The sequence below is a fragment of the Pelobates fuscus genome, chromosome 1 (assembly GCF_036172605.1).
Source record: "Pelobates fuscus isolate aPelFus1 chromosome 1, aPelFus1.pri, whole genome shotgun sequence".
NCBI classification, from domain to species: Eukaryota; Metazoa; Chordata; class Amphibia; order Anura; family Pelobatidae; genus Pelobates; species Pelobates fuscus.
Window position 1 is genome coordinate 120,688,893 of NC_086317.1, and position 6,000 is coordinate 120,694,892.

General features: G+C 36.6%; 1 protein-coding gene across 1 annotated transcript in view; it reads right to left on the reverse strand.

Moving 5' to 3' along the window:
* Positions 1-6,000, reverse strand: part of POLA1 (DNA polymerase alpha 1, catalytic subunit) — a 281,414-nt gene that overhangs the window by 7,377 nt on the left and 268,037 nt on the right. The window lies entirely within an intron of this gene.

Below are 6,000 nucleotides of genomic sequence, written 5' to 3' on the forward strand. Positions count from 1 at the left end.
TGCGCATTAGAGCTCCCCATAGGAAAGCATTGAAAATGCTTTCCCATGGGGAATAGAGCGACGCTGGAGGTCCTCACACAGCGTGAGGACGTCCAGCGATGCTCTAGCACAGGTTTCTTGTGCTATGAAGCAGGAAGTGCCCTCTAGTGGCTGTCTAGTAGACAGCCACTAGAGGTGGAGTTAACCCTGCAAGGTAATTATTGCAGTTTATAAAAAAAATGCAATAATTACACTTGCAGGGTTAAGAGTAGTGGGAGTTGGCACCCAGACCACTCCAATGTGCAGAAGTGGTCTGGGTGCCTGGAGTGTCCCTTTAAATACCCATTGATGGCAATGTGGTGTGAGCAGGGTTATTTCTATGTTATAATGGCTCCCCTCTGTCAACTGTGGGCCTAGATTGTCAGATGATCTACATGCAGAGCTCAATTTGACTGCATCATGCAGAAATTAAAATCAATTGATACCTTGATCTTCCCTCCCCGAACAGATCCAGACAGGGTCTCCCTGCATGCGATCATGCCACTTGGACCAATGCTGTATGCAGAGGGTATGCAATGCAAAGGAGTAACTCTGTACACATGAGCCATAGCTGCGCACAATGTGTTGATTTTTTATTATTGTAGCACACTTAAAGCTTACGAAATTAACCACAAAATTGCAATATGCATGTAAAAAATGGTGAAAAAAAAATTGCATACACTTTAAAAGAGACGGGTGCTAAAATAGCCATTTTGGCACCAATTCCTTCCAAAGTTTATGGTACTTCTTTCACAGTTTTTTACATGCACATTGGAATTTAGCAGTTCATTTTGTAACCTTGAAGTGTGCTACAATAAGGCTCAAAATATACCATATGGCATGCCCTGTGGTATCTTCTTTCACAAATGGTATGTATGGGGTAATTTGAAATGTCAAACTGCTACAATGCACACAAAAATACAAAATAGGCCCGGGAAATCCATCTTTCTAGTCAGGTCTCATATATGATTATTTCTCAATACCGTGGCATTCTTTTCTTCAAAAGGGTTTCCTGAGCACATCGTGTAAACGGTGGTGATCATACTGGCACACAGTGGATTTATTTATTTTTAACCATTTTTTGTTGCGCCCTCCCCCCCCCCCAAAAAAAACCCTGATCATTTATATATGTATACGTCACATCAAATAAAAACCCTTTCTGCTCTTTATAAAACGGTATATGTTTTTCGTGCAATAAAGGAGAAAGACGGAAATTGCGGTTGAATACACACACACAGCAATAATTGCTTGTGCCCTTAAGTACAAAACAAGCAAACTGTTCTTAAGGGGTTATTTTGGAAAAATGATTTGTTTTGAAAGCTGTGACATTATAAATGCACTAAGATTTTTGTTTTTTGTAACACAGAAAAAAAAAAATGTCAAGACTTAAATTTAAGGTGTACACCCAGAAAAAGCTGCATTTTACAAAACACTAAAAGAGCAATGGATGAACTTTTTATAAAAAAAAATAATAAAATAAAATAAAAATCAAGCAAGCAAAAACCAACTGATTTCAGTTTTAGCACTGTTATAGCACTGTAAGTGATAATGGAAAACACAAATTGATCTAACTAAAGAAAACCAAAAAAAAGAAACAAAACTATCCAAACAAAATTGAAAGTAGTACTATAAAATCCCAACAATTGTGGACAACATGGAAAATAAGTAGTGTTTTGTTGTAATTCTGGAATAAATACAGGTTTCCTAAAAGCTGCTGTATTTTAGAAAAGTATACATATAAAGATTCACAGAAAGACAACTATTGGACATGTTGGATCTGGCACAAACTACATTTGTATTAGTAATAACTTTGTTTTCTTCAAACACCTTTCTCATAATACATTATCTTCACATAGCATTCAAATACTATATCAGACTCCACATAGTATCCCTTTAGTAATGGGAAAGTTTCTTCAGAGGCATTTGGCAGGTTAATAAAAACTAAGCTTCATTTTAAGCGCACAAGGATCTTTTTATGGTCATGGTTTAAATTTTGTGGCAGGCTACTGTACGCAAGCTGGTTTCACATGGTATTTTTCAAAGAATTAAACCAATCTCCTGTTTTTCATTGTAATTTCATCCAACAACAGTTTACAGCTGCACACCCCCTTTTAAAGTGTGTGTGTAAATATATATATATATATATATAGAGAGATATATATACATACATACACACACACACACACACAAAAGAGCCCAATGTCAGGAAATGTTCTGTTTTCTGAGGTCATCAGTAATGGTCAGTCAAATACAGTGCTCCACTCATGCTAGGGAGACCTATGGGCATTCACAATAATTGCCACACTGTGCCAATGCTATAAGCACTTGGCCTTTTCAAGCTGCGCTTCATAACGCCAAATTAGAAGAAAAAAAAAAAAAGGATAGTCTTCAATGCCTTTAGTTTATGCAAACTTAACACGATCATTCATTTAAAGGACAATGTTTTACATTATTATAAAAAAAAAAAAGAAAAGAAAAGATGTACAGGGTTTGTGTACCCTGTACTTTTTAAGTACATTAAGATGAAGTCGGTTTTGTTGCTTAGTGTGTCCCTTTAAAAGGTACATTTTCACATCGTAGTAATTCAATGATTTAGTCAGTTTAATTCAGGCTACTCCAATTTATTCTCCTATTGCTATGACACGTTTTTAATTTAGTGTCAGACACATCATTTAGTGTACACGTAAAAAATACCAATACAAAAGTAGAATATTAGGGTTGGCTTGCACTAATTTGCAAGCAGTTTGTATTTCCCTTTAATTCATACAGACATTGTTGTTGAATTACATTAGTGTCACGAGGACTCCTCTCAGTCCAGGTTAACCAATTAACCAAATTATCTTAAACTGTATAGATGTAAAACATAACTGGGATTATTCCCTACCAGGAATTCCTTTATTGAAGAAATCAGCACATAAATATTTGCTGCTCACTGAAGACCTACTTGAAGCACAAAAATATAATGCATTTGAACAACGCCAGTATGACAGGTGACTGAGGAGAAAAGATTCAGAGAACTGTACTAATACCATGCAGAGAACGATGAGAGAGGACACAGCCCCATGATGTGTTTACCTTGTGCACTGATGGGATATTGACTACTCTCAGTAGGTTACCCTCAAAGGGAACTATTTGCAATGCCACACAGCAGCAGAAAAAAATGACAACCACTATCCCATTTTGTTCTTTTAAGACTTTTTACTTATTAAAATGCTATGTTCATGTAGTGGTTGAGAAAATAATGAAACTCAGCAGTACCACTATTGTTATCATTAATAGTCTAGAAAGATCACATTATTATGCAGAAAAGGGACCCGCATAACACTCCTGAAACTTTTTATTTTTTTTTTAAACTAAAATAAGCCTATCCCAAGTAAAAGTTAACATAGCAGCAAATATTTATTGGTCTCATAAAGCAGAGCTTCTTACCCGGTCTTCTAATTATGCAAACATAGTTAACCATGGCAGCGTGACATTCTGCATTAGCCATCCACATTTGGAAGGTAAAGACAGCTGGCCTAACCCAAATCTGCAATGGTTATGGTGGTTAGAATGCCATCTAGATTTCTCTAGGTGTGTGTAGCCCCCCATCATTTAATTGGCATTCAGTAACCTAACATCAAGATATATGTTTAGCTTACGTTTTGCTTTTCTATGCATACAAGAGAGGTCAAAGAACATTTTATTCATTCACACAAAGTGGATGGCTGTAGATACACTGCAAATCACATCTGATTGGTTTCAGTTATATGTTCTTTACAGCCTTTTTCATAACTTATATTTGATTGTGCAGTAGCACAGTTAACATGCAGCAGATGTCATTAGGCAATACAGCCCTGGTGGTTTTCTGTCCTAGGACAAAGATATGGAGATGGAATTATTTTTGTCACTGAGGATATCATTACTGTAACTTCTAAAAACCTGTGCTGAAGTACCCCTCTGAAGAAATATCCAACAACACAGGGTGAAAAAAGGTGGCCTAAAACACAGACCTGTACACTGAAAGCAGACCTGTTGCTTTGGACTTCAAGACTTATTTACATAATTCTACATTTTCATGAATGGCAGACATCTGATACTGACAGACGGCAGGGATGACTTAAATCAGGGTAAAAAAAAAAATGCTTTTTAAGAGCCTGCATAATAGCACACACTTTTTTTTAAATACAAGTAAAATTAAAATTATTGTGGGGCAAACAGGCTTTCAATTGGGAAAATGAATTCGAATATTTTGGTGTCAAAACAAGCTGTAATATGTCAAGACAGTTACGCTTATTTTCCTGTTCCCATTAGCATTTCAAAGAAAATGCTATCTGTAGAAAACAAAACAGGAGACAAATATGGATATACCAACTATGGTAATTTTAATTCTTCTTCAACAAATTGCTAATTGGGTATTGATGTGTTAAGATCATGTACACAAGAGTACACAAGCTTCAATTAGTTGAATTTCTCACTCTGCTAGAAAAAGTAAAATGCACATTTATGAAAGATATATTAGCCATCTCCTATATTCTCTTGAAATTGGCTGGTTTAGTTTGTCAGGGCTTATTATCTTCAAAAATGTGAAACACTCTTAAAAAGATGTGCATATAAACCTCACATAATTAATGACAGTGTAAAAGAATGAATGTATTAATTGGCAAGAACAAAGTATAAAACAATGTCGATGTGCTAATGATAGAATTTCTCTCTAACGGCACAAGTGAGCTAAAACTTGTTTCCGGTTACAATGTGGGAACTACAGATAGGGCAATTCAAGTAAATGCACGATTAAAAAAATTACAAAAATGAACAAGTAATAACTACATTTATAAAGGGCCAACATATTTTTCATTGCTTACCATGGGGATATAAAATAGAAAGTGAAGGACAAAGTAACGTGATCAGAAAAAAATTTAAATCTAGGAGAAAATGGGTTTCATAAAAATGCGGAGGAAATGTGTCAAGAAGTTGAAAGGTGGCCAGGTATGGCACACCTATGGATAAAATGGTGTAATATAAGGAGATAATAAAGTGAAATGAAGAATGAATATATATATATATATATATATATATATATAATTATTTTAATTCTTTATTTTTGTTGTGCATAATATAACAGCAGGATCAAGCACAATAATATCAACAGAGCAAGACATAAGCATGGCATTAAGATAACAGCACTTTTTTATTTTTAGTAAAAGATTCAGACTAGACTACTGCACATTTGTAGAAAATATTTAAAGGAGGTTATAGTGCATATTGTATTCACAGTGTATTATTACATAAGTGTAAAGTTAAACTGAAACTTTAGTAGCAATCTTTCACTACATGTGATAGAGCAGAGAAGGAAACCTATTATGGTCCACTGCCCACTAAATCTGTAGCACCAGCTCAAAATTATGTATTACGTTGCGTCATTCAGCCACATGGGCTTACCGTTATGCTGTAAGTGCTCTGTCAAACAATTCTACGTTTAAGCAGGAAAACAATACAAATGAGAAACAGAAACTGGGTTAGTATTATAAGTGGTGTTATATGTTAGACTGTGGAGAGCGGGCCAAAAGCCCAGGCATATCAAGAGGGGCAAGACAGCATGGGAGAGGTAAGTAATTATCTGGAGCTGTGACTGATCAACTGCTGTGTGGCTGTGAACAGATGCTGTCTGTAAAAGCTCTATAGTAGGTAAGTCATCCAATACCCATGCTCGTTCTCCGACCCCCAAATCTCAACACCGTCCCCGAGTCCCAGTCTGCTCCATCACGCCAGTCACAGGCAGCTGTGAGAGCTCTTATGCAGAATTAATTATTCTTGCGACTGACGGCACCTGGATCATAGCCCCAGGAGGGTTGATGACATACTCTCTGAGGGTATGTGGTGTGCAGCAGGGGGATACCCCTGAAGCTCTTGACCCGGGAGCATGGTAGCAGGTACTGAGCACCCCTGGCACCAAGCAGAGGGCGGGAGGTCAGAATGGTCTTCTCCTTCGTCACAAACGAG